Genomic DNA, 13,966 nt, shown 5'->3' on the forward strand with positions numbered 1-13,966 from the left:
GGTGTCGCCTGTGTCTCTGTGATGGCCTGGAGCTCGGGCTCGGACTCGAACTCGGAAGCAGAGGAGTCTCCGTCTGCACCGGATCCTTTGCCTCAGGCATCATCTGAACCAAGTCTGGGGCATGATTCTGAAGAGTCCCAGTCTGCACAGATTTCCCTGCAACAAACACCAGCTGGGCCAAGTCAGGGGCTTGAGCCTGCTCTGGCTCCAGATGCGTTGCCTTCAGCTGGGTCATCGCTTACAGCTGCTCCACTACCCGTTTGGTCAGGGGAGGCTGAGGCGGCCCCTGGGTCTAGTAACCCACCGCGTCTCCTGAGCTGCAGAGACTAAGGTCTGAGAGAAGGAGAGACCTGAGTACTTGCAGAAGGAGTGCTCACCTTTGGGCGAAACAGGGAGGTGAGTCGCCGGAGGATCAGGACCGGCCGTTACCCCAACGAAGATAAAAGGCTGTTGGACCTCACCCCAGGTTGCAGAAGCAACATTGCTGTATGCCAGATCCTGCCCCTGTCCTTGCCTGGTTTCCTGCCTCGATCCTGTCGGACTGACTCCTAGCGGAACCTTCAGATTCTGGACCAGACCTGGACCATGGTTCTCGGGTTGCCCCCCGGGCCTAGCACAGTTTCCTTCCCTAAGTCCGGCAGAAACTTCCCAGGCTTTGAGAAGCAGGCACCAGGCGGGCTTTGGGAAGGTGGCGGGAGGTCTCTTGGACCTGTTAGAGCATCACGCCCCCCCCCCCAACTGGGAAGAAGCTTCCTGGGCTTTGGGGAGGACGCACCAGGCTTTAATACATTAATATTCTTATTTTACCGGGAACATTTAAGGGACTAGTCTAGTCCCCCTAGTCCTCTGACCACACACCGCTGGAAAGACCAGTGCTCCCCTAACCTCTCTTGCACTACTGTCTCCCAGTACCAGGAGAGGACTGAAGAGGGATGAGCAGAGGAAGTTTCCATGCAGGTGCAGTCTCCAGCTCCATGTGTGCAACCCATTGGGGGAAGGTAGATAAGCTTGTGTAGAAGGAGTGGCCCTGTGTTTCTGTTAGTGCTCCATGGGGCACAGCTGGCTAGATGCTAAATTGGTGTGAGTAGGTCTCCTGAGCTGTGGAGGTGACTGTGGTATCTTTGACAGTAAATACCGTATTTTGCTGTGTATAAGACGATTTTTCTTATTATTTAAAAAGATTGTTAAAAATTTGGGGCCGTCTTATGCTCGGGTAGTGCATAGGGGGTACGGGCGATTGTTGGCAGCCGTGAGCAGGAGATATACAGCGGTGATTTGGCGGGTGATTGGTGTACGCGGCAAGGGCTGTTAAGGATTGGTTGTTGTTGCGGCAATTGGGTGGGTGATTTGTGGCTGCTGGCAGTGATCGGGCAGACGATGGTTGACTTCTGCGAGACGTGAGATTGGCAGCTGCAGTCAGGCGGGTGAGCGATTGTTGGCAATCCCCCCCCCAAAAAAAGCTCAACAATGCTGGGTAATTCTCCCCCCACAAAGCTTAGCAACTCTGGGCAATCTCCCCCCATTTTCTTAATTTGGAGTTCCCAAAAACAGGGGTCATGTTATACAGGGGGGCGTGTTATACATGGAAAAATATGGTACTTAGCTGTCTGTCGTCTGCATTGCTTAGCTGGGAAGAGCCCTTGAAACTTTTACCTTTTATTTTTACAAAAAAATCCTCCCCTCTTGTGCTTTAACAATGAATAAATAAATGAGCCTGGAGTCGCATTCCCCAAACTTACAACAATCGCGTACCCCTTTTGAGAGTTTAGTCTTACTGGCTTGCGGGTGAAGATAAATTGGGGGTAATTTTAATAATGCTATTTTATCTTTGCATCATTTTTCCCCCCAGCTAAAAACCCTCTACAATAAAGTAAAACGAAAAATTCTGCCATGTACCCTTTGAAACTCTCTTGTGTACCTCTGGGGAAAACACTAACCTAGGGAAACATTGAGAACATAGAGAAATAAGTTTCAGGAAAAATCAGAGTAGCCCAAAGCTTTGTGGGAGCAGTGATCAGACATGGGGTAGGTTATTGGCCACACACTTTGACTCGGAGGGGCAGAGAAAGACCCCTGAATCGCTCCATTCTTCCTGGGCATCCCCACAGCCAACAAACACCCTTAACAGACATATCAAGAGATCTCAGAGATAGCAAGGATGCCATATAGATTCATTCTTATCCAAGGGGCTGAAGAGGTTAGAGGGACAATTCAGGACAACAGTAACAGACCGGGTCCCAATTCTTTCTTCGGTTGCCTGTGTGCTTTAAAGGGAGACACAGCTATTTATTCTTGCAGTTGTCCTTCACAGCTGATGGGCTGTGTGCCTTGTGCTCGGGTATCTGTGCCCACAAACCGAGAGAAGCCGCTCGCTTTTAAAGTTTCTGCCAGCAACCAGGCGCCCGGTTCTGGGCCGTGACCGAAGGCACGGCCCTGGGAAAGGAGTGGTGTGAAAAACTGCCTTCACGCTAGGAGGCCTTTTGACTCAGAGACGCCTTCTGAGTCATACAGCTCCTTGCTCGAGGGGTTAAGAAAGGTATGGCTCTGCTAACTGTGGATCTAGCTAGCTTGCAGGCTGCAATGCAAAAAAGCCTTTCCCTCCACGGTTTGTTTTGGGGAAGGGCTGTAGCTCAGGAGCAGAGCATTGGCTTTCCAGGTTCATTCCCAGGCATCTGAAGGCGGGGCTGGGAATGTCCCCTGCCTGAAGCCCTGGCATGCAGCTGCCAGCCAGTGTAGGAAATACTGAGCTAGGTGAGCCAATGGCCTGATGCATAAGGTAAAGGTAAAGGGACCCCTGACCATTAGGTCCAGTCGTGACCGACTCTGGGGTTGCAGCGCTCATCTCGCTTTATTGGCCAAGGGAGCCGGCGTACAGCTTCTGGGTCATGTGGCCAACATGACTAAGCCGCTTCTGGAGAACCAGAGCAGCACACGAAAACACCGTTTACCTTCCTGCTGGAGTGGTACCTATTTATCTACTTGCACTTTGATGTGCTTTCGAACTGCTAGGTTGGCAGGAGCAAGGACCGAGCAACCGGAGCTCACCCTGCTGTGGGGATTCGAACCACCAATCTTCTGATCGGCAAGCCCAAGAGCAGGCATAGGCAAACTCTGGCCCTCCAGATGTTTTGGAACTACAATTCCCATCATCCCTAGCTAACAGGACCAGTGGTCAGGGATGATGGGAATTGTAGTCTCAAAACATTTGGAGGGCTGGAGTTTGCCTATGCCTGGCCAAGAGGCTCAGTGGTTTAGACTGCAGAGCCACCCGCGTTCCTGAGGAGTCCGGAGTGCATCAGGGCCAAAGAACAATCAGGATCATAGAGTAATAGAATTGTAGAGCTGGAAGGACCCAGGATCAAGGCCAGAAACACAAGATGCTCCAAAGTTCAGGGAGACCATATTGCTCATCCATTGCTCAGTGGGGAAAGGAAGGCTTTTTTTTTTTGCCCTCTCCTGCTTGGAAGGATCCAATGGTCTGCCTGGTTGAGAGGAATCAGTCCACCAAAATCTTCACTTCCAGCTGCAGTATGGCGGCTCCCTACACAGGGCAGCGACACAAAGATTTCAGCAGTTCCTGGGCCAAATTCTGTAACCCGTATAAGGTACAGTGCCTGTGCAATGTGTCAGGATACCTCTGAGTGTTGCATAACATTCCTGAATTAAACACTATTTTGCACAATTAATTCTGGCTGTGTTAATAATGAGGAGGGGCAGAGAAATATGCAGGGCACTGGAGCAGAGCCCACAGCCGCCAGTCTTATTTGACTATTCCCCACCTGGCTTCTGTCTCTAGGTATATCTTTGCAGTCCCAAGGGCTTGAAAATAGGCCTTCGCAGGGGATACCTTAGTGAAGGGTTGGCAGATGTTGCAGATCTGCCAACTCTCATACTCTTAGGGATCAGGAGAATGTTAGGTTGACGCACCTCTGCACACAGAGACACGATCTCTCGGATTTGCTTTCCTCTGCGTCGGTTTTGCATTCTCCGACGTTTTCTGCGCAAAGCTGTTGACCAGTTTTGCAAGAACTGAGCTTGCTAGATCAAAGCAAACACTTTGCAAGGCAGCTCCTCTGTGAGCAGCTTCCAGTAACCCTTTGCAAAACAGGAGCTGCTAATTCAAAGCAGAACCAGATAGCTCTGGTCTAAAGTTTGGCAGGCAGACCTTGCAAGACTTGAGCTCTCAATTGAGATCAACCTTTTTTAATAAATTGGAACTGCTACATGTCTCAGATCTAGGATTTTGCAAGCAGACTTTGCAAAACCAGGCCCCTTTGATCAGCGAGCTAGCAGGACATGCCTAGAATTTTGCAAAGAATAAAGACTTGAAGTCTAGTCTTCATCCTTCAACCATGGCAATATGGAGTATTGTAAATCTTTTGCATTTAGCATACACTATTAGATTATAGGAATATCATCTGAATGGATTAAAGCCGATACCTTTGCTTTGTTGGCTCTGCCTTTGTGGTGGGCCAAGCAGAGAGGGACGAGTGACATAGCCATCAAGGGTAAAGAGGACCTTCCATCTCCCTTGGGATTTTTCTGAAGTTGGCAGGCAATGCTGCTGATGGACTAATTTTTACATAAGAACCAGCGGATTACCCAATCAGGGAGAAACTTGATAGCCCAAAGCTGCCGAAGGCAAAGAAAGAGAATGATGTAATCTTAATTTCTGCTGTCAGTCAAGCAATCTTGGTGTGAAGGAAAAATCCTCGCGAAGCACATTAAGAAACAAGCCAACATCTCTGAATTCAAATGGAAGCAGAAGATGTCAATTAAAACAGGCCTGGCTAACCCAGGGGCCCGTTCTGGGGATTAAACCATCCTCAGAGCATAGCAATTCAGCAGTGACCGCAGGTTCAAACCTGACTCGAGTGCCGCGCGGCTGGCTAAGGAAGAAAGAACTCGCTGGAAAAAGAAGTTCCCACACCTCTTGTGCAATAGAACTGCATCAGGGAAACTTTGAGGATAACAACTAACAAGTAGATGAGAAATGGTACGGCCATGCCTCTAGTTTTGGTACCTGGAGCCAGTGGCGTAGCATGTGGGAGGGGCACAGGGGAGGTTGTCCCGGGCCCAAAATTGCTAGGGGGCACAAAATTTCACCACCCGGTGATGCCTCAATATAGCTCTGTTTCTGGGTTCTGTTGAAACAGCTTCTCCATGTGAACAAAGAAATGACCACTCTAGACAACAACTCTATGTAGCCCCGGGTGCTGGCAACCCTTGTTACGCCACTGCCTGGATACTTTAGGTCTCTGATTTTGGCCTATAAAGACCATACAGCCCTGGGGGAGGTGATATAGGAAAAACCACTGCTAGCCAATGTAGACAGTATGGAGCTAGATGGACCTGCCATGGTATAAGGTAGCTTCTTATGTTCTGTGTGGGGCATTAGGGCCACCACCATAAAGGAACAGAAGAAGAAGAGTTTGGATTTGATATCCCGCTTTATCACTACCCGAAGGAGTCTCAAAGCGGCTAACATTCTCCTTTCCCTTCCTCCCCCACAACAAATACTCTGTGAGTGGGGCTGAGTGACTTCAGAGAAGTGTGACTAGCCCAGGTCACCCAGCAGCTGCATGTGGAGGAGCAGGGACGCGAACCCGGTTCACCAGATTACGAGTCTACCACTCTTAACCACTACACCACACAGCAGGGCTGGCCTGAGGCATTTTGTCTGCCTGAAAGTGAAGGGCAAGAGGATATCTGCTGCTACTCTGTGTACAGACGCCAACCAGGCCGGCAGGTGAGTCTTACTTCAACAGTGGTGACTGGCCAGTATCTGCCAACGTACCTGAGGGTAGTTTAGGGGGGCAAGCACAGCTCTGCCCGCCAGCACTCACTGCCCCACAACTTCTGCTTCAGGACAGAGGATACCCTCAGGACAGAGGATATCCCTTACATACCCAGTTGCAGTGCCGACCCATCCATTGGCCTCATGAAGCAGTCGCCTCGGACGGCAGGTTGAGGACAGCTGCATAAAAAGAGAGGGGCTGCTGTCTGCTCCTCTGCAGCCTCTTTCAGCCTGCTGAAGTTTCCTTGGCTTGTGTCCAGTCACCTCAGGCAGAGGCAGAGGCAGCAGCAGTGGTGGGCAGGGGGCAGTGGCAGGGATGCCGCCATGTTCTGTTTTGCCTCAGGCGGCAAAATGTCCTGGGCTGGCCCTGCCAGTAGATTGCTGCAGTCTGCAGAAGAATCTTTCCTGCAAGTAGTTCCAAAGATCTCAGAAGCCCTCTTTGCTGTAACTCAAGGCAGGGCTTTTAGTTTGGCTGCCCTTGTTCTGTAGAATAGCATACCTGTTGAGATACAATGCTAACTACACTTTCTGGAAACAACGGAATACATTTTTGTTTCAATGGGTTTTCCCAGTTGGATAAATGGGTCCTTACCACGAATATCCACTTGTTTTAAATGTATCTGTTGTTAACTTTATTTTTTGAATTTTATTATATGCAAATTGTCTTGAAATGTTGTGAAATCTCTGGATGTAGGGTAGTATACAAATTTAATAAATAATAATAAAGGTGGATTTAGAATGCTAATAAAAGGGTGATGCTGTGGGTTAAACCACAGAGCCTAGGACTTGCTGATCAGAAGGTTGGTGGTTTGAATCCCTGTGACGGGATGAGCTCCCGTTGCTTGGTCGCTGTTCCTGCCAACCTAGCAGTTCAAAAGCACGTCAAAAGTGCAAGTAGATAAATAGGTACCACTCCTGCGGGAAGGTAAACGGCATTTCCGTGCGCTGCTCTGGTTCGCCAGAAGCGGCTTAGTCATGCTGGCCACATGACCTGGAAGCTATACGCCGGCTCCCTCGGCCAATAAAGCGAGATGAATGCTGCAACCCCAGAGTCAGTCACGACTGGACCTAATGGTCAGGGGTCCCAGGGCAGGTTACAACAATCAAAAGACAACATTAATATTAAAAGCAGTGATATTGCACAATATTAAAAACAGTTCAAAACAACTTAAAATTACCAAGGTAAGGTGGTGTCCTAAAAAATACCTATCCCAAGTGTCAAAAGCGATGGCGAACAGGTGCTCCTTCAGAATTAGACAAAAGTCACGAGGGATAAAGGGTAGGACTTGAATCAGCGGCTTCAAGTGACAAGAAAGGAGATTCCGACTAAACAGCAGGAAGAACTTTCTGACAGCAGGAGCTGTTTGACAGTGGAACTGAGGACTCTCCATCACTGGAAGTTTCTTAGCAGAGGTTGGATACCCCTCTGTCATGGTCACTTGAGCTGAGATTCCTGCACTGCGGGGCGTTGGACTAGATGACCCTCAAGGTCCCTTCCAACTCTACAATTCTATGATCGTACCTGCGGCTACCAGCCAGGATTTCTATGCTCTCTGTCCATGCTCAGAGGCAGTTGTTGGGGAGAGCACTGTTGTACTCGAGTCTTGTTTGCGGGCCTCGCATGGGTGTTTGTTTGACCCCTGTGACTACAGAGTGTTGGACTAGATGGGCCATAGCTATGATCCAGTAGGGGTTTCCCTCCTGTTCTTACGCTGCCTGTGGTAGCTGTCTAATGGTTGGGCCGGCCCTTTTGAAGGGATGGATGGTTCCCTAAAATTTCATGCCAAGGAACTGTAAGGCAACCATCTGAAAATGTTGCACAGGGAGTGGCCAATTGATGCATGATAAAAAAATACGGGTGGCGCTGTGGTTTAAACCACTGTGCCACTTGGACTTGACGATCGGAAGGTTGGCGGTTCGAATCCCCGTGACGGGGTGAGCTCCCGTTGCTCGGTCCCAGCTCCTGCCAACCTAGCAGTTTGGAAGCACACCAGTGCAAGTAGATAAGTAGGTACCACTGTGACGGGAAGGTAAACTGCATTTCTGTGTGCTGCTCTGGCTTCGCCGGAAGTGGCTGAGTCATGCTGGCCACATGACCCGGAAAAACTGTTTGTGGAAGTGGAGAAACACGGGCTCCCTCGGCCTGTAGAGCAAGATGAGCGCCTGACGTAACTGTCAGGGTACCTTTACCTTTTACACATATACGGTGCTGAACCTGGAAGTGACCTGAAAATGTCATTAAAGGGCAGACTGGGAGTGGAATGGGGGGAGGCAGAATGTTTTATGTGGGGCCCCCGATACACACAGGGTCCAGAACGTAACCCCCACGCAAAACGAGGAATAGCTATTTCTCTTTTCATTCATTTCAGTTCCAATTGCTCCTTCCCTTATCATTCAAGTACCTGATTAATGTCACTATTTTGCTTCCACTTAGACGGTGAGACCGGATGAGTTCTAGGTGGGTGGCTGGTGTGCACAGATTTATTTATTTTTTTAAAATAGCCACCGCGAATCACCTGTCATCCTGGAGAGCCGGGGTTGAAAGGGGAAGCTATTTACATAAATTATTGGAGAGCAGTAAATATTATTTCATGATATCACATCACGATTAAGTTAATGAAACTTGATATTAAGAGGCAGGAAGATTTGCTCTTACTCAAAGACAATTAAAGAAGGTGCTTGAGGGTATGGCAGAGAGCCTACTTAGCAATGTTCTTTTTTCCTAACACAGAGGGCTGGTGGACCTCTAGCAAAGGTCACTGCGATTTTACAATTTATACAGAAGATGCTAATTTAACCATGTTCAGTGTGTTTGCTCAGGTTTCCAACCACTCACCCTCTGCCCCCGTCTCATTCTTTCGTTTCGTATTCCAGCTGTTCCAGCACAGGGCAAGCCATTTTAGGAAAGAAGACATTATGAGAGGGGATGGGGACAGGGCCGTCTTAAGCATATGCGTTGCCAGGGTGCAAAGATCTGCCCGGTGCCCCCCCTGTTTGCCCAGAGTTGTCAACCCCAAAGTTGTTGACTTTCTTTTAGGCCTGGCCAGCCGTCTCAGCATCGACAGAGGAGCCCGAGGTGGCGACGATGACAGCAGAGCAAGGCCAGGGCAACAACGGTCGAGCCCAAGGTGTTGGCAACTGGGCGAAGCCGGGCGCCTTGTGTGAGCAGTGTGCGCTGGGGGGGCCTCTTCCAGGCGTGCAGGAGGGTGGAGCCTGCTGGCTGCCTCAGTGCCTCGCTCGCCCACAGCAGAAGAGCTGTGGTGCTCCGACGGTCACTGCTCCGCTTGACAGCGGCTGTCGGTTCTTCCCAATCCCCGGACTCCAAATCTTGGCCAGGGACTCTCGGCCTGGCGCCCCTGAGAGACCAGCACCCGGGTGTCCCACACCCCTAGCACCTATGGGTAAGACGGCCCTGGGTGGGGAGCCTTAGAGACAGGGGCCAAATGCAGCCACCTGGGGCTGTCTGACTGGCCTCCAGGACCAACCCTGACATTCCTGGTTCCTGATAAGACCTCTTCATTTCAGGGATATGGGTTCACGTCCCACTTTGGGCAAAAGATTCCTGCATTGCAGGGGTTTGGACTAGATCAGGGGGTTCCCAAACTTGGGCCTCCAGCTGTTGTTGGACTACAGTTCCCATCATCCCTGACCCCTGGTCCTGCTAGCTGGACAGCCCAACAGCTGGAGGCCCAAGTTTGGGAAACTCTGAACTAGGTGATCCTTGTGGTCCCTTCCAACTTTGCAATTCTATGATTCGAAGTGATGGGCGCTCACCTTCACTGTTTCAACCACCTAGCATTGCCCCCCTTGGGTTGCAACCTGGTAAACTTCTGCATCCATGCAAATGCTAGTTATTCAGATTTTTGCATACTAATGTGCAAAAGCTTTGCCCCATCTCCCTTGCCCATACAGGCTCCATATCTCCATTTTGGAGGATTACATCATGAAATACTGTTATCGATTTAATCAGTGTTGCTGGGATGACAACCAGGGTGATTGCTGACTACCTCCAGTTCCACAGTGAAAACGTCTGCCATGGCTGCATTCGCAGGGCGGTTCGTTCCATTTCCCCAATTATTTCCCTAGCTGTTAATTTCTGCATTCTGTTCGGGTTTCCATACCACATGAAAGCCACTTTGGGAATCGGCTTGCAAACCCCTTAACCCAGAAAATCGTGGCCACAAAGGAACAATTTGACGGGTGGGTATTTATAACCATCACACTGCTCTTCTCTGCTGTTCTCATGGGAACAGATGAAGGAACAGAATCATGCATGTGTGGACAGGGGGTGGAAGTAGGGACACTGCCCAGTGCCATTTAGTGTTGTGTGACACCATGCCCACTGGTGTGAGTGCAGCCAGCAGTATGTGGTGGTGGTGGGCAGAGGCCGGGCACCCACAGCAAAAAAATTGTGGGTACCCAGAGCCCTCTGGAGTTGACACCAGGGCCAGGATCGGTGAAATATGCTCAAATCATCTTGCCCCAGTGAGCAACCTGGCTGCTAAATTCTTCATTAGCTGGGGGCACTGTTATACAGTGGTTCTGCTCCTTCCTCCTGGGCCGTGTCCAGAAAGTGGTGGTGGTGGGGATGAATGTTCAGACCCCTGGGCTCTCACTTGTGGGGTGCCTCAGGGTTCCGCCCTTTCCCCCATGCTATTTAACATCTACATGAAGCCACTGGGAGAGATAATCAGGGGGTTTGGACTGGGTGTCCATCAATATGCAGATGATACCCAGCTCTACCTCTCTTTCAAATCAGAACCAGTGAGGCGGTGAACGTTGTGTTTGAGTGCCTGGAGGCGGTTGGAGGATGGATGGTGGCTAATGGATTGAGGTTGAATCCTGACAAGACAGAAATACTGTTCTTAGGGGACAGGGGGGCGGGCTGGTGTGGAGGACTCCCTGGTCCTCAATGGAGTAACTGTGCCCCTGAAGGACCAGGTGCGCAGCCTGGGCATCATTTTGGACTCACAGCTGTCCATGGAGGCACAGGTCAATTCTGTATCCAGGGCTCCATCTGTCTACCAACTCCATCTGGTACGCAGGCTGAGATCCTACCTGCCTGGGGACTTTCTCGCCAGAGTGGTGCATGCTCTAGTTATCTCCCGCTTGGTCTACTGCAATGCGCTCTACGTGGGGCTACCTTTGAAGGGGCCCTGGAAACTACAACTAATCCAGAATGTTGGAGCTAGACTGGTGACTGGGGGCAGCCGCCGAGACCACATAACACCTGTCTTGAAAGACCTGCATTGCCTCCCAGGACGTTTCCGAGCACAATTCAAAGTGTTGGTGTTGACCTTTAAAGCCCTAAACGGCCTTGGCCCAGTATACCTGAAGGAGCATCTCCACTCCCATCGTTCTGCCCGGACACTGAGGTCCAGCGCCGAAGGCCTTCTGGTGGTTCCCTCATTGCGAGAAGCAAAGCTACCGAGAACCAGGCAGAGGGCCTTCTTGGTAGTGGCGTCCACCCTGTGGAACGCCCTCCCATCTGATGTCAAAGAGATAAACAACTACCTAACATTTAGAAGACATCTGAAGGCAGCCCAGTTCAGGGAAGTTTTTAATGTGTGACATTTTAGTGTATTTTTAATCTTGTTGGAAGTCGCCCAGAGTGGCTGGGGAAACCCAGCCAGATGGGCGGGGTACAAATAATAATAATAATAAATAATAAAAAATAATAATAATAATAATAATAATAATAATAATAATAATAATAATGATGATGTAAGTTTCAGAACTGTCTTCAGAGGCAGCCCTAGGTATAATGCATTGCAGTAATCTAACTTTGCTCTACTGTTCATGCTGTACCTGGTTGCCTTCTGCAAGCTGGATCACAAACCTCGGAAGCAGGTTCTGGAAAAAACAGGGTTCCAAATTGCATGTGGAGCATTCACAGGTCTCTTCATGTCAGAAGTTTGCCCTCAAACTTGTGGAGGGCATCAGTGAAGCACCCATTCCATTTTGGGTCCCCTCCTCACATTGGATTTCTTTTCTTCTATTCTTTTTGCAGCTGTGCATGCCCTGGGGTTACCTCCTGGTAGTTCTCCCTCCATGAATGGTGAGGCTTTGACTACACAAGGATGGGAAGACTTGGATCAGTATTAAAATACAGACGGTCGCTACCTGCTAAATCTGCTTACGAACCACAACGCAACCCATATATCTCCCGCCTTCCTGACCTCAGCACTCGCTCTACCCATGTTAAACAAACAACTGGTTTTCGGGAGGGAGGAGGAAAGTGGGGGTGGGCACACACCAGTCAATTGTTTCCTTTAAATCTTAATGTTTTAGGCCTCGGGAACATCTGAGCAACTGTTTAATGAGAAGACGTCTGGTGGAATGTAGGTAAGATCTTAAGGAGTTTAATTGCTCCCAGGAGGCGTCTGTCAGGGTTAAATAACAGTGCTGAACTTGTATACAAAAGCACAAGAGCGCCAAAAGAACGGTTTGCTAAACAGGAGACCAAAGGCAGGAGCTGGAATGTCGGATAAGGCAACGTTTTCTCTGTTTTCTGAAGAGCTCTTTGGTACAGAAAGCTGCAACGGAGGTGGTTTGCCGTCACTGCCTGTGATGCCTCCCTTGGTAAGATGCCTGATCGGCTTCCGTTTTTCCCTAGGCCCCCAAAGCCATGACGACGGAGGTGCCTTGTCTGCAACACACACACACAACCTCCTGAGCACCGAGGGTAAGCTGAGAGCAGGGCTGTCGTTCCCACCAGCAATGGCGAAGCGGGCCTCTCTCCCCTGTGGCGACCCAGCCACCAGAAACGGAAGGCAGGGCAGCTGGGAGATCTTAAATTTCAAAGGTTGCAGGCCTGGTGGCGGTGGGGAGGGAAAGCAGCAGAGGTGCAAGAGCTGCCTTTCCAAGCAAGCAGCTCTCAGAAATGAGGCAAAGCCTCATTCGCGGGTAGGCATTTCATTGGAAGGTCAGCTGGTCAACTGGTCGGCTCCTACTCTCAAGGGAGCATTGCTAGGGGGGTAAATAAAAGGTAAAGGGACCCCTGACCATTGGGTCCAGTTGTGGCCGACTCTGGGGTTGCGGCGCTCATCTCGCTTTATTGGCTGATGGAGCTATCGTACAGCTTCCGGGTCATGTGGCCAGCATGACTAAGCCACTTCTGGCGAACCAGAGCAGCGCACGGAAATGCCGTTTACCCTCCCGCTGGAGTGGTAGCTATTTATCTACTTGCACTTTGACGTGCTTTTGAACTGCTAGGTTGGCAGGAGCAGGGACCGAGCAACGGGAGCTCACCCTGTTGCGGGGATTTGAACCGCCGACCTTCTGATCGGCAAGTCCTAGGCTCTGTGGTTTAACCCACAGCACAACCCGCGTCCCAAAGGGGGGGGGGAATACTGTCTTTTTAAAAAAAGAGAAAGCTGGGAATCTGTGGGTCATGGTGGTGGGGTGGAACTGCCCCCTTTGCCCCATCCATGGCAGGCTCTTTTCTTCTTCCTTCCTGTTATGTACTGAGTTGAATAGGATCCAGAATGCAGCAGTCTGATTGGTCCTAGAACAATAGGATCCAGAATGCAGCAGTCTGATTGGTCCTAGAACAATAGGATCCAGAATGCAGCAGTCTGATTGGTCCACAGGAGCCACCCAATCCAGCTCCAGGTGGAAGGGAATCCGCAACCTGATTGGCCTACAGGAAAATCACGGAATTAGCCAATCACATGGGGCCCATTGTGTAAATAATGTATATAAAGCAGACATTCTGGGGGAACTTCCATTCCTCCTCACCACTATGAGCTGAATAAAGAGCATGAAATCCACTCTCGACTCCAAGTATATTTCTGCTCTGTTGGCTTCCAAGGCTGGGCTCTCTACTGTAGCCTGATGGAATAGCTGCTGCCAGGTGACAGTTGAGGGAAGCTGGACCCTTATGGAACCAGCTTTTCAGTGGAGCTGGGTAATTCTGTGCCGGTTAGTCATCATACAGTTCAACAACGGAGTTAACTCTTTATTTGCAAAGATGAGTTCTCCACAGACTTGGCTGAGAGTCAAGCCTAATGAGCGGAGCGGCTCATTCCAGGTGGCCTTCCCCTGTGAAAATCAGTTGCTGAGACTGAAAGTCCCTGCCTCTTCAACAGGGCTTTTTTCCTAGCAATCGGAGACTGTGCCAACCTCTCCTCCACCCTTTTCATACCTCTTCTAGGAGACAAGGGGAGA

At 50.1% G+C, this 13,966-nt stretch overlaps 1 long non-coding RNA gene across 1 annotated transcript; it reads left to right on the forward strand.

The window, feature by feature from the left end:
• Window positions 1–4,709: 4,709 nt before the first annotated feature.
• LOC309366099 lies at window positions 4,710–13,569 on the forward strand. The gene is made up of 2 exons (XR_014166502.1): window positions 4,710–4,996; window positions 11,808–13,569. It is a non-coding gene; the product is annotated as an uncharacterized lncRNA (long non-coding RNA).
• Window positions 13,570–13,966: the final 397 nt, after the last annotated feature.

This window comes from Podarcis melisellensis (assembly GCF_964234715.1).
Source record: "Podarcis melisellensis genome assembly, chromosome: 3".
Classification (NCBI taxonomy): Eukaryota; Metazoa; Chordata; class Lepidosauria; order Squamata; family Lacertidae; genus Podarcis; species Podarcis melisellensis.